Below are 22,641 nucleotides of genomic sequence, written 5' to 3' on the forward strand. Positions count from 1 at the left end.
TATCAGCCACCCGGTAGGACGGATGATTTTGTTATCGACCAGAATTGTGGTCGCGACACAAATGACACTGACGATGACAGAGACGACACAGAGGGAGCCCACGGAAGATAATAAGATTGAACAACAAAAGGAATCGTTACAAAATTCGATTCATAATCGCACAATTTCGTGAAGTGCGATTTTTGGATCACATTCTCTCCCAGTACCGAATAAAGGTGGGAAAATTAAGTGTTTTCAGGCAGGCGTCACCAATAATTTTAATACGATTTGCTCGGAGTCGTCTGGGCGGTAGCCTACACCACAACGGGTTCCTCTTGGTTGCGCACTAGTTTTGAGGGCCCCGCAAAGCTGGGTCCCGGAGCGCAAGCAAAGTCTTTTGTAAAATGTGACTCGGTCAGGTTATACCAGCAACTTCACAAACGGGGAAGTGCAGCCTGCTAAGATAAAGCACGATATTTACAATACCTGGGCCGAATTCACAAACTTTTCGCTCGGACGAACCCTTTCTCATTGGCTGGCTGCCTTCGCTAATGATATATGTTCGCTGCGACATTTGGCGGCGCCTGCTTTTAGGGACCTTATTTATAGCCTATATGAACTGCTTTGTGAATACGGCTCCAGAAAACCTTTATCCTCAGTGCCGACAAGTTTCGAAACACAAACATGTGAGTGCGCCTGGCCGCTCTGTTTTGAGTTCTCCACTACAGGTTGCATTACATTAAGACAGCCGGGAGTGCGTTTTACACTTGCAGGAACCTTACTATAAGCAGAATTACTCCAATACCTTACACGAACGAAGCGGATTGCCTGCAACCAAGCGAACGCCATCGAGGGAGTGCATCACACAATATACGCGGACGACGTTACGATCTGGGTGTCCGAGGGAAGCGACGGAGAAATCGAACAGCGATTACAGACCGCGGTCGAGGTGGTGGAGGAGTACCTCGTCGGAACCGGTCTCGTCATCTCGCCAGAAAAATCGGAACTCCTCCTCTACCGCCCGACGCTTAGGGGAAGACCCCCCAAGGCTTATATCCAGCATGCTGCATACGAAGAAATTTGCATACGCACCAAAGACGGACAAGAAATACCCAGGGTGAAGCAGATTAAGGTGCTCGGATTCATCATAGAATCGAACGGCAACAACGGAGAAACGGTCAGGAATTTGGAGACTAAGATCACGAACACGATGAGGCTCATCAGAAGAATCACCAACAGACATCAGGGTATGAGGGAGGCCAACGTCGTCAGACTCATACACTCCTTCGTTATTAGCCACATTACCTATGTGGCCGCCTACCACAACTGGTACGCGGCCGAATATGCCAAATTGAACACCCTCATTAGAAGAGCATACAAGATGGCACTGGGCCTTCCAGACAGCACCAGCACGGAACTGCTGCTACAGCTGGGCGTCCACAACACGCTTGAAGAGTTAATTGAAGCACACCAAATTTCGCAACTCGAAAGACTATCGAAGACACGAACGGGCAGGAGTATCCTGGACAAACTCGGGATAAGTTATCACAAGCAGCACGGCGACAAGACATCCCTTCCAAGCGCGATCAGGGAAAAGCTGCAGGTGGCTAATATACCCAAGAACATGAGCCCCGAATTCAATCAGGGTCGAAGAGAGAGTAGAGCCAAGGCTTTACTCAAAGCCTTCGGTAGGGACAAGGAAGCGCTGTTCGTAGACGCGGCAGAATACGAGGATCGACGTGCTTTTGCAGTGGCCGTCCTCAATACCGAGAAACAATTGGTCAGTTGTTGTAGCATACATGTAAAAAACCCCGAGGTAGCGGAAGAGGTGGCGATAGCCCTAGCCATCGTTAACCCCAGTTGTAGATACGTAATCAGTGACTCGCAGACGGTGGTCAGAAACTATGCACAAGGCAGAATTTCGCCGAAGGCTGAGGCTATACTCAAAGCTAACGCGAACTATGTCACCTCCGAGGAGACGGAGGAACGACACATTATATGGTTCCCGGCTCACACGTCCACCGACACCCCCGTACCCAACCTCAACGAGGAGGTCCACCGCGTAGCGCGAGGTCTCACGTTCCGCGCCCGCGAAGAAGGATCCTCTCTTGGGGTTGGAAATCCAACGGAGGCATGGACAGAGAGGGACAGAATGACCAGATACTGTGACATTACAAAATTTTATCAAAACTCAAGGCGGGTTTATCCGCCCCCTAACCCCAAACTCGACAGGGCCCAAGCGGTAGACTGGCGGCAGCTACAAACAAATACCTTCCCCAACCCCGTCCATCTCAGGAGGATATATCCGGACGTCTACATAGATGATAACTGCAAGCTATGCAGCAGGGCTCACGCAACTCTTAGACACATTCTCTGGGAATGTGACGTTATATGCGAAGAAAATGCAGTTTCCCCAGAAGAAGCTGCGGCGCGATGGACGGCCGCGTTGCGCAGCTCAAACCTCGGAAATCAACTATGGGCCATCCAGCAAGCCCGTGAGGCGGCGAGGAGACAGGATCTCCGGACCTCCTCGGGGGCGGCCTAGGCCCAGGCCACGAATTTGCCGGATTGTTAATAAAGTTGTTACCACCACCACCACCAAATATATGCGCATATTATATTCCACGGTGACACGAATGCACTGCGTGTACTGTGCACTGCGCTGCACCGAGAAAGGGACAACACTGGTTTCTTAACTTAGAAGCCGGCTACAATGCACGCCATATTTGCATTTGTCTGCAGTCAGTAAACAACGACGACGACGGCAACAACATGCGCGCCCTTCCCGTCTTGTCATCTCTGAAGGCATTTGCAGGTGGTATGTCTTTTTCTAGTAGGATTTCATTAGGCACAGCTCCATCGTAAAATTTGCAGCGTTACCAATTTGTAAAGCCGTTAAAGGCTTGCGTCAAGCTCTGTGTGCAACAGCATTTCATGGCGGGCAAGCAAGACGCACCTCACTCACAACGTAGTAGCAGGGGCTATGCAAGCGTTTATCAACGCAACGCACGTGATAACTACGCAAAAATAAATAATGCGAGAAACATTCAGCCGCATGGCATTGTTTCATTTTACTTGGCTGCTAGTACGAAGTAAAAAAATAATAATAAACACGCCTCCGGAAACAAATCAGAATGGGAAGTATTGGGTGCCGCAACCAACTTGAACGCCACCGCAGGGCGATTTCGTAAGTTAGTGCGGAGTGACTTGTTTTCTGACAGGCGTACATAAAGGACGCTATTGTTCTCCGCATCGACTGCAACGACTTATTTGCTGTGGTCTAGCGTACCGCACGTGGGCACATTATTTTGGCATGCCAAAATTTAGTTATTGCCACATTTAGAGTTTCTGCTGGGGAACTACTGTTGGCTATTATTACGGCATGCCATGTTAACGTACACTGTGCCCGTGATCTCGCTAATACTGGGATGTATAGTACTGTAGGATGTAATACTGAGATGCTTTATTTGTTTTTTAATCGAACTGCGGTGTTGCTTGCACTCTCTGTAGTTGATCAGTTTTGTTGAAATGTTTGCTCAGTATCTTGTGTTATTATTATAACAATGATTTAGTGTATAATTATTATCACTACATAATCTGCGATGTATACTTTCTGATTGTTACGCGTGCAGTGTCTTCGAACTGTTTGGGTTCATGTATGTTCGTATGAAACTACTTTATAGTATATAGGTATTTTGCTCTAGGACGTCTCCTGGAAAAATAAATCTCAAATGAATCCAGCTGAAGGGAGCAGTTCAAATGAGCGCCAGGCGCCAGTCGCGGGGGTAGCCATGCTTCAACCCACCGAAAAGTGCAGCTCCTCGTGTTTCCCCGCTTTCGCTCAGATACAGGAAGCGTGCACGGGACCGAATATCCTAAAAAAAAACAAAACCGCCGTTGTATAACCCGTGGCACAGGTATATATGCCAAACATCCAGAACTGGCATCTCACATCAGTCGTTCATCAGTCGTTGTTTCTAACTGCTCGCTGATGTTTTCAACAGCGAGCTTGCTTTATGTGGCTGTTCGCTCGTATGTTTTCTCTTGAAGCGAAGCTTTCTTAGCCAACCCTCCCGCAGCTTCCTGACCGTGGCCGCTGCTGTCTCTTGCCGGTTGGGTGCGTACCTCACGTCGCGTGTCGTGCGCGCGCGAGACCACGCTCGCTCGAGAGCAAGTGCTCGCGCGCCATGTTTCCATTAAAGGGACACCAAAAGTTAATATTAAGACGCAAACGCGCGGCCAGAAACAGAGCCAAGACAGAGCCGACAACAGCGCGAAAGCGGAACTATGGAAGCTAACGGAAAGGAAAGCGCGTGACGATAAGATGGCTCTTTATTTTATGACCCCAACTTTGACGCACGTTGCAATGGATGACTCTGACAACGACACATTGGCTCGCGATGCTGGGCTCGACTTCAGCGATTTAAGCACTGATGAACGTGACCTGCTGCTGAGAGCTCGCGCTGCCGGCGTACTATTGCGTACTACTACGACGGCAACTGTATGTCATCGCTGTACATATTCGCACCGTTTGTAGATTTTCCTTCCTGAAAACGAAATGCAGCACTCACCACCTTGTCTTCGACCTGCACTTGTTCTTGCGCTTCGAAGAATGCAGGCAAGACTGACGGAACAGCGCTACGGGAAAGCATTGCTTTGAAAGGCACTCCACGCGTCTTCAGTAAGTCGGCGTTGAACTCGTAATCCTCTGGACGAAAGTGCAGATAGCACACTATGCCATTTTTCAGCTCTTTGCCAATGCGCTGTGGCAGAGGTACGGCACTTAACCACTTCAAACGGAGAGGTTCACTCGTTGGCACACAGTGATAAGTAATGTTGGATTCACCGCTGCACCTGCCCTTGGCCAAGTTCCGCGGACCGTTCGCGCATCCCACGACATCACATGGACGTAGCATTCTCGCTGCTTTTTCCAAATGCAAGTTTCGCGAGCCAGCAGAGCCAGCGCAGCACGATGCGATAACGAAACAACTGAAACTCCAAAGCGCGCGCGGCGCTGAGTCGAGCGCGCAGAGTCGAGCGAAAACGAAACCTTTCGAACACCCATACTGCTGATGGGTAACGTCAAAACGTTATTTTTTCTTAGAATCGAACAGAAGTAGACAAGTAGCATTTTCTTCCGTCTTATAACCTAAGGAAATTATCTTTTTAATACGAGTAGTTTGGTACTAGCGACATAAATTAAGATAAGGAGTGCCTTCGTCATCGGGCTAGTACGAGAATGTCGCTGGGGGGTCTCAAATCGTGTCATGCATTTACCTCAATTTCTCGGTTACGTAAAGGTTACGTTCTAGAGCATTGGTTTATCACTTTAACTTGACTTCATAGTAACTTTTAGTGTCCCCTTAAATCGGCCACGGACGCAGGAGCGAGTCGGGAGGAATGACAGTCGGCATTCGATGCCTGCCTTTCGCGTCGCACACTTATTCTCTCGGCATGTGCTCGCAATTCTTCCTTCGGCCAACATCTTCCTTCGTCCTCGACGCACGTCACTGCGTCGGCGTATCACAGTGTGCGTTCGCATGAACTGCTGTTTACCTTCCGGCTTACGTTATGAATAAACATAAACATTGCAGCACATTGATGTGGCCGGCACGGTGCGCGAACATAAACCTTTCGTGACAATACTCGTTGCATAAATGAAAATTTGTTTGACAATCTTGTTTTCTAACAATAAGGTGACTGCTCGAAGAAATAAAATTGCTTCGTACATTATTCCAAGTGCGTTGGATCTGCGTATGCTTTTTTTCTCTTTATTTACCTTTTGCCTTAAAAAGCATACGAATCTAGTCGGTACCAGTGCTTTCGTTTGCCTTAAGCAACGTTTTCCAATATATCTACTATAGTAAGGTTCTGCAGTTATATGTAAGAAAAATAAACACCAAAAGGGCTCGTAAACCACATTATGCGAAAAAAAAGAAAGAAACAGTGTTAAGCCTGTTTCACATGTTGCGATTTTACTTGCCATTTCGCACGTGCGACGTTACAGGCGCGGCAGGTGAACTGTCGACCCTTTGCTGTGTGTGCTTTTCTTTTTTGATTTTGGGAGTGTTTATTACCTTCCCTGCGAAATCGTTGCTGCCATATGTACTGGGAAACAATAACAGCGCGAATCGTAAGATACGTCGGGGTGACCTTACAGAGTTGTTTTGTTTTGTTTTACTTGTTTTTGCGGAGGAATGAATTCAAACACGAACGAGCTTCACGAAAACAGTTTCTAGTATGTTGCACTTTGTTTTCGCCAAAGTGGAACGAATAAGCCTTCGACAACAATAATTCAGTCTTCTATTAGGTGTTCGCGAATGTGAAAATCGCAGTCACCGCGCTCAGTGCATGTGAAATAGGAACGAGAAGTCCGCGTGTACGGATATCACCGCTCTGAAAAACGTAATGCAAGAATGCTTCCTGTGAAACCGGCTTAATGTCATCAAGGAAGCCATTTGCCGATATCGGTAATCTTAAAACTTAACGTCACAAATAAGTAAATATTGCCCTCTGAAACGGAGCTCCGTTCAAAAAGGAGCGGTAAGAGAGAGAAAGAGAGAGGGGGGGGGGGATAAATGGGCTGGGAAATGCATGGACGTTAACTGGGGAATATTCTGGTTTGCTACCCTGCACAGGGGGAATGGTAAGGGGAAATGAAAGACGGAACGAACAGGCGGAAAAAAAGCAAATCAAAGAAAAATGATACAGCGCACACAGGCAGTCACTCGCGACCGCGCTGACGCTTCTTGACGGCCGGCCGCCTTCGGAGCAGGCAGTCCTGGAACGCCGAACTATACAGTCGTCACACCACACGACAGCCAAAGCACTCTTGAAATTTTTGCGTTCGAGTGGCCTACTTGAGAGGCTGTAATTCTCACGGACGTTGCCAAGGAGCAGCAAAATTCATGTTGTATGCTAAGTCCATCTTTTCATATGCGTACTCCATCGGTCAGTTTGATTGAATTGCCCAAAAACATTTGACATCTTACGTACACTGTCAAGCCACAGACTGGAACGAGTATTAAGCGTATTTGTAGCTATTATATAGGAGGGATCGATCCTAGCTGACGCTGGGCGGTAATTTGCTGCGATCCTAAATGCAGGCGACAAATAGCACGAACGCCTATCGATTTTCAGGCACTTAGGCATTGCACTCTCCCGCAATAAGGCTAAAAGCTTTCCGCCTTCGTCGTTTCTGGGTACTATATGCATTTGTCATAGGCGCAGTGGCTGTTTGATCTGGTACGCTGTTCACTTGTCAGCGTGTATCAATGTAACAAGCAAACAGGACCTTGATTGCAAAGTGGCTCGTACGCCTGAGCACTTCGCACAAGAACGATCACTCGGAAATAACGATAGTGAACGAAGTGTTAGCGAAGGCCAATGACAGTTCTTGCGAACGAAAAGCTTTGCATATCTGCCACCAATGTTCAATTAACTATTTATAAACGCTTGCTAGCTATAGTTTAAAACTATGTAGTCACATGCGCAACCGATATCGCAACGTATTCTATGCAAGTCTCCATGCTAAGTCTAACCTACAAAGATCTTTGAAAAACCACGCCGCACCTCCGCAGTGCAAGCCATGCATGGCGAGGGCTTTGCATTGCGTATGGAACAATGATGTAAGTTTGACGCTCAGGCAAATTTACGAGCTGGGCTTTGCGTAGAAAGTCAACGGTGAACTATATGGGGGGAGAAATGCTGAAGTGGGAAGCGCTTTGGTTGATTTTGACTACTTGGGCCGAAAAACATGATTCTTTGCGTCTATTTCCGCCAGCGCAGCTTAACGACACAAGGGAAACAATAATGTTGCTGAACACATTTTCTGTCATCCCTATCTTACACTATTGTCGTCGAACCAGTTGCTGTGTGCAAACTAGCCCAACAGAATACCGTGTGTTTTCGCCATTCGTCAGTGGTCAGTGTAACGGTCCACCTTTTCTGCCACCACCATCAGGCAGTCAGCGCTGCAGATGATGGAACCAAACAAAAACGGTCGTTGCAGAATACCAGCCATGCTCTTCATTTTCGGTAACCCTGGAACGAAATTTTGAGTGCAGGACCTGCTGCTCCTAGGTCGCTACTATTTGACAACAAAACGTTATGTCTGTGTGGTGCCATGATGCCACGGGTTCTTTTCTTTCCCTACAAAGTCGGAATTCAAAAGCGTGGTTTTGTTTCCAAGTGGTGGGAGTGACCAATCGTACAAAGCGTACTAAAATATACATTCAGAAACGAGGCCAGTCACACGCACATTTTTGAGCTGCTGTATTTCCAAGTGAAAAACAGTTGTGCGAATCCTAGTGCCCCCTTTTTGGCGCATGCCTTTTAAATATAGGTGTAAAAAGAGAGCGAGAGAAATGAAGAAAGAGCAAAGAAGTTAATCAGAGCAAAATTCCGGTTCGCTACGCTGCACGAAGGCTAAATGAGAAAAAAAATATTTATATAGATAGGAATGGAGAAAGATGAGTGGCGAAAGTGAAATCGGCGCAAAATATTCTGAACCGGCACACGTCACAGCCTGTATCGCCGGCCTGTACACCGCAGGAAGCTGAATAGGGCTCCGGCTACATTTAGCGCATGCGTCCGCTGTAGCCACTGCCATAGCATCTCTTGCTCTGATCGTGGCCGGCTGTCCAGTGTCTCTAACTCGGAACACAGCATTTGCCTCTCCATAATATAACATGGACATATCCGTAGGAGATGTGCGATTGTTTCATCACAGCCGCAAGTGCACGTCACAGGTTCGTATAGGCTGTCGCTGTAGGAGTACACTGGCCTTTGTTCTCCCTTTCTTATCTGAGCCTTATTTCTCCTTCTCCCACTCTAAAGCAGCAAACAGCTAGGATGCTTTTTTGCTTAACCCCCACACCTCCATTAGCCTACCTCTCTCTCGGCATTGTCTTCCCTATGCTCTCTCATGACAGGTCCGCAGTTTCGTCTGTTTCTGCTACCGGTATCCAGGACCCAGTAAACAGTCACGCTTGGCAAGCTGCGTCTGTGACCCACGACAACGACTGCAAATTTCGCAACTACAGAAAGTTCCCGTCGCTGCAAGATCGATTCCAGGGGTAATGGAAAGCGTTAGAGGAAGGCTTCTTGTTAAGCGCCCCTTCTGCGTTTCCCTCGAAATGTGGAAGGCTGAAATGCTTCATTTATTTAACACTTAATCTCACCCAAGACCCAGAGACATCCAAGCCACGTGTGGAGGATTTCTCGGTATAAACACTGCTACTATCGACCGTTACGCAGCTGGGACAAGAAAGAGAAAAGAGAGAGAGAGAGAGAGGCGAGGCCATGACGTCAGTTTTCTGTGAATCCGACGATATTTCGAAATAGGGTACAGTTTTAGTCACGTGATCGCAGCCACTCCCATTTGGGAGGCTGGCGGCGGCGTTTCGGTCCAGCGGTTGGGGTAGGACTTGGTCGCGCTGCTCTAGCCTTAACGGCGCAAGTTGGCCCTAACGCGGCGAATGCGCAGAGGCCAGCTACAAAGTAGTCGTGTAGAACAACAGTGTTTGTCCGAAAGAAAAGAAAGAGGAAGAAGAAGAAAACAAGCTGGGCCTGTTGCAACACCGGCGCCGCTGACGGTGACCCGGCTTTTCGAGCACGGGTTAATCGCTTGGTGAGCAAAAGTAACGCGATAGCTTCCGCATAGCGGAGGTCACGCGATAATAAAGGCATGCGATAATAATGGCTTGTTCCCGCATTATCGCATGACTTCCGCCATGCAGTTTGCAATGAATGACAACACTGCACGGAGGTGCAGTGTTGTCTTTCTTGCAAGGTTGCCGCAATTCTCATAGTTTTCTCTTCTTTTTGTGCAATAGACTTTGATGTGCTAAAGTTAAGCTTCCAATTCTGCACCACTCATTTCTTACAAAAATCGGCCCATGTTTTTCGATGCTTAAAAGTTTATTTAGTTTATCAGTGGTCAATGGCGTTCGGCGCATAGCACTGTGGAGATGTCAAAATGTGGTGATTCGATCGCACGTTGTAAGCATTCGTTTGAACTGTGCCAGTTTATTTTCTCTCTTCTCTTCCTTGTGTACATTCTTTCCGCCGACTCCATGGCTTATCTAGGAGGTATCGCGCGTATGGCTTCATGCAAGTCCGTGACGCAGGGCAAAGTAATAGAAAAAGTTTAAAGAATCGGAAAAATTCGGAGCGTTACTATATATATATATATATATATATATATATATATATATATATATATATATATATATATATATATATAGCGGGCACGGCGGACCCGGCCCTTCAACGATGCTGACCAGGCACCTGCTCTTCGTTGTGCAGGTTTTGCTGGGAGCCGCCGCCGTATCAACGACCAGCCACGCGAACTACGTGGATCACCGTATCAGCATCGATAGGAGCGAGTGCGTGCAAACCAACCAACATTTTTCACCGTCAACTTCTCATGGCCCTGAGCTCCTAGGGACGCCTTTTGGTCAGCGCAGTGTGACTTCATCGACAGCCGCTTGTATAAAAGAACCGCTCTGCTGCTTGAACTTCAGTTGCTTCAGTGGGCACGGCGGACCCGGCCCTGCAACGATGTTGACCAGGCACCTGTTCTTCATTGTGCAGGTTGGTCCCTCTGTGACATTTAGCAGAATTAGCAGTGACCATCGATGCATTGTGGTCCTACCGTGCCCCCAACGGTGTATATGCCCTGCTTATGAGTGTTTACAGGTGTGCAAGTTACTTCTTTGTGGTGATATAGAAACAAATCCTGGACCGACACAAAAGGAACTGTATGACCAACTGCTTAAAGGCCAAAAAGTTATCCTCACAGATGTAACTGAAATGAAAGTGCAGTTATGCAACATAAACAGTGTATTTGCCAGCTTACAACGTACTCTGGAGGACTAAACTCCCTGATTCTTCTGCAACCATAGTTCAGACCGGTCAAGTAGAAACAACACTGAAATCTTTTGAGAAAGTGATGTCTTTTCAGACAAAAAAATTGGGGCGTTCCAATATGATTATTTACGAGATAAAGGAGTTAGCCGACGAAACCGAACTTATGATGGTGGAAAAGATTGTCAAGGAAGTATTTCAAGGCAAGCTGGGTGGGAAATGCGAGTCTATTGGTCGAATACATAGGCTAGGAAAAAACAAAGGAAACCGACCGGTCATAATTTAGCTTCAGGATTACAGCGAAAAGAAGGCATTTTTTGCAAACTGCAAGAAACTCAAACGGTCTGACATCTACATTGATAACGATTATTCCCCTTCCACACTGAAAAAAAGAAAACTTCTCTGGGACAGCTGTAAAGAAGACCGGCTGCTTAAAGAAAAAAGAGCTTCATTGATCCATCATAAGCTTAAGATTGGCAGGGATACTTTTTATTGGGATGAATGCCTAAACAGACGCGTACAAATTCCCCCAAATTCCCTTCGCGCTCCCACAACAAACGAACTAAACCATTCCTCAAACTCACAGAATTGACGTGCTCCCCAAGGGCCACATAAGCAGTTCAGATTGATTAATGTCAATGCCCGCAGTATTAAAAATAAAACTGATGCGTTGGAAATTTTATTACTACAGCTTGATCATCATATTACGGTCTAAACTGAGACTTGGCTACATGATGAAATAAGTGACGATATATTTCCTCCTTCCTATACAGTGTTCCGAAAAGACAGGCGCACCAGGGGGGGTGGTGTTGCTGTCCTAATCAAAAACGGCATTTCTGCCCATCTCTTGGAAGATATCCCTGAGATTGAATGTTTGCACGTCAAGATAAGCTCTTGGGGTCACAGCTTTATTGTTTACGTCATATACAGACCACCGGATACTACTCCCGAATACTTACAAAAATTAGAGGGTGAAATGAACAGGCACAGAAAGAATAAGATTATATTGGTGGGTGACCTTAATCTACCGAACATCCACTGGGAGCGCCTTAATACTGGAAACGCTTTCAGAAAGCACACCAACATTGTTTTCAATATTACGCTACGTTATAACCTGAAGCAGGTGGTACGCGAGCCGACACGCGTACAGGGCACTTGCAGTTCCATTCTCGGCTTGGTGTTTCTCAGCCAGGATTTTCCGGAATATTTTGTTTGTGTTGAAGAAGGGCTTTCCGACCACCGCCTGGTGAGCATTACCTTACCAATTGTACAGATGGCGCGAAACTATTCATCAGTGCTTAGCTAGAAAGATTATTCCCATGCCTATGATGTGTCGATCATAGAGCCCATAGAAAACTGTCTTGTTGATTTTACCAGCACTGATGCCTGTTCTCTGTGGAATCGCTTCAAAATTATGTGCCATTACTGCATGAACAAATTCATCCATAGTAAAAATAAGAAAGTTCCGAAACATACACCTTGGATGACACGCGATGTTGTTCATATTATATGCAAGGTAAAGAGGTTAAAAAAAAGCCATGGTAATCCTGTTAAAATAAAAGAGGCGCAGAACTCTCTCGAACAGAAGGTGACTGCTGCAAAGAGTTACTATTATAACAGCTCTCTGCCTAACTTTATTAAGAATGATCCTACAAGATTCTGGAAACATATGAAGGAAAGAAAGAAACCAATTTCACAGATAATAATCGAGGGCACATCAATAACTAAGGGCGAAGACATAGCACACCATTTTAATGAGTACTTTCAAAGTGTCCTTACAGTGTCAGATGATTGCATTACTATGCTTCCAGTGAAACAGGTATTTGATGTGGATTCTATTTCTTATGCTGGAATTGCCAACATGTTGGTAAGCCTGAAATCCAAAGCTTCTTGTGGCCCTGACGAAATCTCAAACATCTTTTTAAAACGTTATCCTGAACTCATTGCCAGCTTTCTTGTACGAATTTTTTCTGCTTCTGTGCTGTCGGCACAACTTCGCGATGAATACAGAGTGGCCCGAGTTATTCCAATATTTAAAAAAGGAGATCGATTAAGATTACAAAATTATCGTTCCATTTCTCTGACATAACAATGCTGCAAGCTTTTGGAGCATATCGTGGCAAACTATATAAAAGAATTCTTGACTGAAAACAATGTACTCACGGAGTTTCAGCATGGCTTCAGATAGGGTTATTCGACTGAAACGCAATTGGTATCAGTGGTTCATTCGTTTGCTTTATCTCTAGACAATAATGGCCAAATAGATGTAATATTTTTAGATTTCAGAAAAGCCTTCGATTAATCTTCAAGTTTGAAGAATTAATCTTCAAACTTAGAATTATTGGCATACCTGACATTTTCATAAACTGGATTATTGCTTACCTGAGCAAACGCGCTCAGTACGTTACAACTGGTGAACATAGCTCGGCCACTCTCCCAGTCACATCAGGGGTGCCCCAAGGTAGTGTGTTGGTGCCTTTACTGTTTCTAATGTATATAAATGACATTGTTAAAACCATAACTCCTGGTGTGCAAATTAGACTGCTTGCCAATGATTGTATTTTGTACAGGGATATAACTTGTCAGAATGATCAGACTGTCCTCGAAAAGAATTTAAATAATATATTGAAGTGGTGTAATGAATGGCGTATGTTTATTAGCGCTGATAAATCCGTATTTCTTCGTATTACTCGTAAAAAAAAAACACTAATTTTTTTCTTATACGCTAGGTTCTTCAGCTCTGCGGGAGACTAACAAATGCAAATACTTGGGTGTTACGTTGACTTCCACATTGTCATGGAACATGCACATTAATTATATTTGTTCTTCTGCTTTCAGCAAACTTTGTTTCCAAAGAAACAAACTGAAAAATGCCCCTCCTAACGTGAACTTACTGCGTTATTTTACATTTATTAGACCAAAGTTAGAGTACGCATGTATATCATGGGATCCTTACACTAAGTCAAATATCGTGCGCCTTGAAAAAATAGGAAGAAAGGCAGTTAGCTTTATATTTCATAAATTGGACTCTCCCTCCAAAATTATGACAGAAAATTCCATACCCACTCTTGAATCACGCCGAAAGCTGCTAAGGCTTGAATTCCTTTCCCTTCTTCTCAACAACAGGCTTGAAATTAAACCATCGACTTACATAACGCCTACAATAACACGGCACACAAGACAGCATCATCCGGACTCACTAACACCCTATTATGCTCGAACTGACACGGTTAAATTTTCTTTTTTTCGCAGAACAATATCAGACTGGAACGACAGTTTACAGACACAGTGTGACTAAAAATTGTATAAATTTGTATTTGCTTGTCCCTAATTTGTTCTCTTTTGTTTGTATGCATTCTATTGCCCCTCTTCTTGGAATGAAATGTCCGCAGTATGTACTAAATAAATAAATAAACAAATAAATAAATAAATAAGAAGGAAAGGACACAGCTCGTCTACGAGTGACCAATCCGCGATTTTGGCTATATGTAATAGGCGTTCAGTTCAAGATTAACAAGGCAAGAGTAACTTATTTTGTGTCTGTGCAGTGCATATCGTAGAGTAGATGTTCATTATTTACAGTTAGTTAGAGCTTTTAGAAATTCAGTTGATCTCTGTTGGTCGTCCTGTACAAAGGTCAATACACAGTGTTTGTCACAAAAAAAGAAACAACACGTCTACAATAGCAAATGATAGTTCGTTTTAATAAGTGTCCGCGCAGTTAAAATATGCTATTAACTATGGCATCATGGTTTCTGTTTTAACCTTTTCTGTTGCCATTAATGGTGTAATAACAGAGGCTGAAACTTTAGTGCAAGCCCTATGGCTTGTGCTCCTCGAGGCGCATTAGACATTTTCCATTTCCTTCTACAGACACTCTTCCGCAGGAAAAGGCAACTGGCATGCAACGTACACTGACCCTGTTTCGGGCAAACAAGTTACACTGTTTGAGCGAAACCCACCGGATATACTGCAGGTTTTCGCGACACCTCAGCTATAGTACTCGACGTGCGTAACAACGGCGGTACGGTTCGTGCTCCCTTTAGAATGCCATAAAAAACGCATGACGTGCAAGGCATTGCCACAACTACACAAACAATTTCGATGGACAGAGAATGCCAAAAGAATTTGACGCGATTAAAAGCACAAGAAAAAGTACGATTTCTGCCTTTAAAAAACAAATTTACTCATGGCCGTGTTCACCCCCCCCCCCCCCCTTAATTTTCTATACCTTATCCATCTTCTCGCACCCTAGCCTATAGGCCACATAGCCATCTTTTCTTGAATAAAATTTATTGATTCATTCATGTGACCCGTTAAGTCAAAGTTCGTACAGCAGGACTGCGTACTGACTAATGCTCGATAACATGCTGCTCTTTGCAGGGAAAGGAAGTGACCTAAGGCACCTAGTATATAACGGAACTTCCGCGACGTGCTCTCAGGTATGCCACTTTCATGGCGTTTCGCGCGAACGTCATAATGGCCACTCATTTGTTTAGGCTGTCACAACAGTCTTGAAAGGGAACGAACATTTAAAAAAAATAGCGCTTGCTCTTGGAAGCGCCAGTATGGCTGGCAGTAAAGATCACAATGTTTCGTCGTCACAAGATCGGGAGGTTGTTGGGCGTAAGAAGGCACCCAAAAGGCGCTGTTTTTCGCTTTCTGCCGATTAAGCAATTCATTTTACCGGCGGATGCTTCCTCCATTTCCTTGTTTCTGCAAAAACGGAGAGCAGGAACGCACGTAACTTATGTGCTGCTAGGCCACGAATGGAGGAAGGACGTAGGGAAGGTGAAGCGAAAGGTTATGTTACCTAGGGGAATTCCGAGATGAGTCTGCGGTGAAAAACACCCTCATTTGCCATGGTAGAGCTGTTGATACCGGCGAATGTTAGACACAGCACCGACTGCTGGTCTGCTATTGGCTTCGGAGCACGGTTTTGTAAGGAAGGGGCCTTGGCCGTCGTGTGCTTGTGCTAATATAACAGCCTTTCTTGGACACCACGTTTCGCAGAACGTGTTTCCCCACGTCCTATGCGCACTTAGCCGCGCAGGCAATTAAAGTTTCGCAATACCGTGCTTGTCCTGAGAAGTAGCACCGTCTCTGAAATATTGGCGATCTCGTTCTTCCATTCGGAGGAAAAAATCTGCAGCCTGCGCTGAACCGGTGGGCTGTTGCGCAGGAGCCTAGAGCTCTGTGCAAAAAGGCACCGAAAAGATATAATTCTGAGTGAAATCGGGGAAGCATACTGATTTTGATGAAAAAAAAACTGGTTATATTAGTTTGCCCAAAAGCATAACAGCTGCTTCGGACGCCTAGGACGACACACATTCATTATGCACGCACACACAATAAGGATACAAACATCACCCCGAGGGTGGCATGCGGTTTTACTTATAACGTTGCCCGGTAGATCGTTGCACCTAACTTCAAAATAATGGGAAGCAATCGTACCTTATGGCCATTAACCAGGGCGAAAGAGAGGCGTAAGCGAGGGACAGGTTGCCATCGAAATGGCCATGTCTACTCCCGACATATTGCACAGAAAAAAAAAAAATGAGGGGGGAGGGGGAGTGGAAGTGGGAAATCAAAGAGCGGTAAGCAGTGAGGATAAATGCTATGCGTCTTTGAATGGAAATGTATGCACACAAAAGCACGAACTACTCAAACGAACACATTTATGCGTGCACACTTATTCACACATACGACTGATATCCCTAAGACTCATAATCACGTGCATTTACACGAACGCACGCGCCCGTATATGCCGTAAAACATTTACAACTGAGCAGCAGCCGTCAGCGAGTTATCATTCACGTACCGCATATTCCAACGATTCATTTAAATTTTCATACTTGTCGGCTTTCGTTATTTTCTCAGCGCGACAGATAATAAGATAAGAATGGAAAGATAAATAGATCATTATAATACGAGGCCCCTGTACCCACATTTGCTAATCCGCATGCATAAACGATTCATAATAGCGAGCGGTGCGGCCAGGAATGACTGCCAGCGAGTTGGTAGTGAAATACCTACCGTTGATGAACAGGTCCATTATAAAAAAACAGTTTTGATGCCAGAAGTGTTCGTAAGTACAGGGGCCAACCAATTGTGACGTTGGACATGTTATTAGCGGAGGTGGCCGGCCAATGGCAAATAGCGCTTAAGAACAAAGAGCTTTGTTTTTGTTCTCGGGCTAATAATCGCTTAAAACTTTAACCAATAACGGTGACCCGACAGGCGCACTAAGGTTGACAGGACAAACGTTATGTAGCGTTCATCATGCCACCGTTTCTGCGGGCGTCGTGTTAACGTTGCGGTTATATTGCTTTTAGTTTACAAGGTCGGGGGGGGGGGGGGGAAGGAAGAAAGCACAGGCAGCCGTGTTGTGTTCCTTCTTCGTGACCGGCATGAGGAAGGACAACCTTGCATAGAAAATGAAAGCGTGGCTTCTTCCTTCCTTTCTTTGTCCTGAGGAGAAGGAGGCGGAGGGCTGCAAGCACAAGCCTCTTCGTCGAGATTTTTTTTTTCGCCTCTTGCCTCGGCCTGAATTACTTACAGTGCACGCTTGTCGTGTTTGTGGCAACTTGTAACGATTGCTCGCTGTTCCTCATTACGAGCGACGGAGACTCGTCATAGCTGTCACCATGCCAGTGTGCACCCACTTAGAGCGGGGAGTTGGAGCCATGGCAGTGGGAGGGTATGCAGAAGTCCCTTCATCACTTTCAGCGCAAAGTTTGGCAGTTTCAACGATATGCTGCAGGTCATGGGTGAAGTCAAATGAATAATTTCATGCTGTCGTCAATGTTATCCCCAGGAAACTACCAAAAGGGCAAATGCATATATACCTCTTTCGTGTGTATCTTTTTTATTGTATGAGATGGGAATAACGATAACAAATGGCACTAACGAATTTTACTTTCTTTATTATGTTTAGCCAGTACATCTGGCTATTTAATGGTGGCCCGCGAAGGACTGGGTATATGATTCGGAAAATGTGGCGCATTCTTGTACACCGCAGCGAAAGAAAACATAAGGAGAAGCAACGACAAGAACAAAGAAATGATTACCAAGAAGTACACCACAGTAAAGCAATAACAATCTCAAGAAACATGCTATTTTTCGAGGAGGCGGTGGTCTGATGCAACTAAGTTGTTGACTCAGACAGCAAAAGCACAAGAAATAAGAGAGAGAGAGAGAGTGAGGCACGGCGCTTTGAAAAGGCGGTCCTGGGAGACGGTTTCGTAAGACTTACGCTCAGGCACAGTTGCAGCTTTGCAGATAGAAAAGGCGAAAAAAAGAAAAAGAAGGAAGAAAAACGGTGGCGGGAGGGGGGACACAAGAACAATAATTTGCTACATTACAACACATTGACTTCAGGTTAGAAATATTCAACTCAGGAAAAAGTTCACGTTTTTTGCAACGACGTTACCTTTAGTTATCGGTCTGGAAAGAAGAATAGTAAAATACGAAGGAAAACTAGAAACGACAAGCATTCCTTTTCGTCTGACGCGTCACAATTCCATACTGTGCTTTCTTTCTTCTTTGTCTTGATTTACTAAAATGCATGCAGACGGAAAAGCTCATTTTTCTTTGATTGTTCAATATATTTAGCGTTATTTGCAAAAAGTATCACTTAAGCCAAAAATCTATAGGTTTGACACCAGATCGCGCTCTTAAATAAGTATAATGCTGCAGATGATTTTAACGAGGCATCTAGGAGAGGGGCATTAGTGGTCTGAATGACGGCCCAGATACTTGATACAAATGTCAGCGGGAAGAAATGATACCGTAAAACACAAACCAAGTGGAGGCTGTTCAGGTAAGTCGTAAGTGAAGCGGGATCAAGCCGCTACCCCTGCGCTACCACTGAAAGGACTGGCGCAAGGAGTGAACTGAAACTACCAATACGAACTGTTTTGAGCGCGGTAACTGATAGACGAGCCAGCCCAGAGCGTACTTATTTCTTAACAGACTAAGCAGCTTTATAGTTAACATACTTTGCAAAACCTGACCGAAATCTTTCTCAAACGGACATTAAAGAGAAAAAATAATTTCAGCTGCATTGGTATAGAGAGAGAGAAGATGCATAGAATGGCAGGGAGGTTAACCAGAGGTAGTTCCGGTTGGCCAGCCTGCACGGGGGGAAGGAGCAGGGGGATAAAAAGAGAAAAAGAGTGGAAGGGGGAGACACCTCTGCATTAGTAAGGTATCATCCTACAATACTAACAAATCGGCTCTTACCGTGAGAGGACGCTTGGTAAGCCAGAAAAGGCGAAAATAACGAAAGATTGGTGGTGACGCCGTCGTGATGTTTCCGCACCCGCTCGCCATAATGTCGAGGATTTTGACGGCTTCTGCTGAGTCCTCGTTAAATTGTTTTCATTAAAGATGTACTACATTTTATTCTAAAGGAGCCAAAGACTGACCTTAGTAAGACTCGAGAACTTTTTACTGAGGCACAACGACCCAAATGCGAGAGCATGCTTTGAAATCCATGACGTCATACTGACCTACCTACGTGGGAGTTACGGCGCGAAATTCAAATAATATAGCTTTGACCTTAAATTTCTCTTGTAATAATCGAAACATTGCCACGAAATTGAAAATAAAGTTTTGAAAGACTGCTTTATCAACCTAACCTGATTTAGCGTTTGTATTTAGTGACGCTTTAGAGTCGCAGAAATCTGCCCACGTCTGCCACTGTATACCTTCCCGGTTCGGTCTAGTTCGGTCATAATTTTGCTCTATGAATCAACTGTGTAATCGTTGATAGGCCACGATTTTATACATGATTGCAGTAAGAAAAAAGAATGTTACTATGCTTAACGTAACTTTAATGCTTGAACGTGTTGTTTCTCCATCCTTAGTAATAGCTATGCTGAGCTAACCTCCGGTTTTCTGAATGAGTCGTAGAAGAGCTTAATCCAGCTTCAATTTCTGTAGAATGATGGCCTTGTATAAGATTTTCATTAAATCTAATAAAGAGATAGGTCGAACGCCATTCTGTATATCTGAAAAGAATATTGGTGTGTCGTCCAAGACCAGTGTGAAAGGACGCATTCGATATAATAAAATGCCGAAGCACAACGACAGACTTTAAATTCTGAAGCTTGAGCAGGGCCATGAAACAATATAGATGAAAAGTAATCGTTAAACGCTTCCACAATACGGTGGTCCTAACAAACTTTGACATTTATTCAACCACACTTCGTTGACAGATTTTTTTATCTTTTTGTAATGTGCACCAATAATTTTCTTTGAGTCCTTAGTAAGAACGTGCGCACCGTAACTCTGAAGAACAGCTGTTTAGTTTATGATTCATCCTAGCATCCTAGCTCTGCAAAGAGTGATTGCAGAAGAATTCGAACTACCCGGGAAACAGGTCGTAATAGCCGTTTGTGAAGTCGCTTTGACTGCAGGATTCCAGGAGCGAACGAAGGGCTTAACTGATTAATCTCATAGAGCTTTTTTCGGAACATACTGACGCGTACATTCACGCACTATACGTTTGTGAAGTACAGCCAGAGTGCTTTAGTGTAAGGACACTCCTGGTTGTGCTTCAGAGAAAAACATTATCAAAACTGTGATCTAAGATACCACATTAGAGTAATTAGGGACGAATAATTACTTCGCTGGTTCCCATGTCGTTCTTCGCGTTAAACTGCATTTGACAACCGAATCGTCGTCCGATATTACAGTAAAATATCCACCGGGAAGCCTAACGTGCTTACAGTACCCGCGGTAAGAATTAATGAAGTGTGCTTTTTAATGGCGCAAGGGCCAGCTATGGCCAAAGAGCGCCATCCGAGGTAAGAACTAGCGGCCGAATTCACAAAGCTCTTTGTTCGTAAGTGTCCTTCGCTATTGGGCGTCTGCCTTCGCTAATAATACGTATAACCTCAGGATTAACTGGATTTTTTTCTTCCGAACAATTTTAGCATAGGAGCTCTTTTAGCTTTTCTGGCGTAGGAGTTAGATAATTGTGTGAACTGGAGTTTGCAGTCACGCGTGTCAAAGTTTATACAAGCTGGTTAAGAGTCCTTAAGACGCTGTAAGAAAACTCAATATTTAATAACGAGAATCATTTTGGAATTCATACAAGAAGGAACAGTACTTAATTGATCCACTTTGGATACGAAAGAGAACAGGTCAATCGATGTCCTTTTTCTCTCTGAAGCGGTTTTCTATGTCAAGTAAATAAAAGAAAATGTTCAACGAAATGACATTATAATGCTGCGTATGGCTGCTCAATTACATATTTGACATGCCCATTGATAGAGACATAGCGTGTAATTGGAAATCTGTGATCAAGCGGACTACACTACAGCGTCATAGGTGTCGAACACGCCGATGACGATGTTCGATCAGCTCAAGACTACATAAGAGGTTAATGAAGGGAAAATCAGACATCCGCCTTTTCGTGGCAATTGCTAGAAAGGAAACCCATACGGGTTCCTCGAATGAAAAGCCTCACAGTTGAAGAAAAATTCGTCCTGGTCCGGGACTCGAACCCGGGGCCACCCCCTTTCCGGGGCAGCCGCTCTGCCATCTAAACTAACCAGGCGGCTAGCAGATGGCAGGGCGAAGTCAAATTTGTCGAAAACACGAAGCAAAGGCAAGAGGTTGACGTAATAGTTCTGCGGAAACCCGCATGGTGGAGAGAAGTTCTTACTTCGGTTAATTATTTCTCTCCATCTTGCGGGTTTCCGCCGAACTATTGTCAAACTCTTGCCTTTGCTTCGTGTTGTCAGCACATTCGACTTCGCCCTGCCATCTGCTAGCCGCCTGGTTATCTCAGATGGTAGAGCGGCTGCCCCGGAAAGGCGGTGGTCCCAGGTTCGAGTCCCGGACCAGGGCGAATTTTTCTTCAACTGTGAGTGCTTTTCATTCGAGGAACCCGTATGGGTTTCCTTTCTAGCAATTGCTACGGAAAGGTGGATGTCTGATATTCCCTTCAGTAATTACTTCTCTCCACCTTGCGGGTTTCCGCAGAACTATTACGTCAAGATATAAGAGGGCTTGAACGCGAGCTCGTTGGGATGAATCCATCGAAGAAAACAGCGCTAAGAACGCCAGGTGGTCAAAATTATTCCGGAGTTCCTCCCTACGGTGTGTCTTATAATCATATCTCGGTTATGGCACGTAACACCCCCCCCCCCCCCCCCATGTATTTAACTAGCATTGTTCGTTCAATTCACATAATGAGCCTGATGTAAGTGAAACCCCCCGATGAAATTCAACCGGCTAGAAGCGATACGCGACTGCCTCTTGCGAGCATTCGACATAAACGATGCGCGCACGCACATGCGTACGTATTTGTTTTGCCTTTGCACGGCCCAACTGAGCACGCCACAGATGTCATCGCGCACCGAGAGCCCCGGCTCCATTTCCACTTTGCTTAAAAGTTCGCGTTCGAAGAGTTTACGCCTAAAAATGCTATTGAGGTTTTCTTTTAACCCGAAAGTGTCTTCTGCAGTCCTCCAGCGAAGGTCTCCCCACGTACGTTCTTCACGAAATCATCATCACGCGCACCCGCCAGATGGCAATATTTTGCCGTTTTCGCGGTTAGAAAAGCAGGCATACAAAGGTTCGAAAAGTTCACTTTATTGAAATAAATTGCACTAATTATCACATTTATTCGTTACTATGAGAATATTTGAATATAATTTGTTTTATCATTGAGTATAACGAGGCCGGCAGGCTGGACATCTATGAGGTTAATAAAAATGTTAGTGCTTGGAAGTGTCTTGCGGTCTAACTCAATCGGTGTCTACGGGTGATGGCGTTCAG

General features: G+C 45.0%; 1 long non-coding RNA gene across 1 annotated transcript in view; it reads left to right on the forward strand.

The window, feature by feature from the left end:
- The window catches only part of LOC135912053 (uncharacterized), a 61,199-nt gene extending 45,909 nt beyond the window's left edge, over nucleotides 1-15,290 (forward strand). Inside the window, exons 3-4 of the long non-coding RNA XR_010567546.1 lie at nucleotides 10,288-10,575; nucleotides 15,232-15,290. This is a non-coding gene — a long non-coding RNA (uncharacterized lncRNA). The remainder of the gene's footprint in view (nucleotides 1-10,287; nucleotides 10,576-15,231) is intronic.
- Nucleotides 15,291-22,641: the final 7,351 nt, after the last annotated feature.

The sequence above is a fragment of the Dermacentor albipictus genome, chromosome 1 (assembly GCF_038994185.2).
Source record: "Dermacentor albipictus isolate Rhodes 1998 colony chromosome 1, USDA_Dalb.pri_finalv2, whole genome shotgun sequence".
Classification (NCBI taxonomy): Eukaryota; Metazoa; Arthropoda; class Arachnida; order Ixodida; family Ixodidae; genus Dermacentor; species Dermacentor albipictus.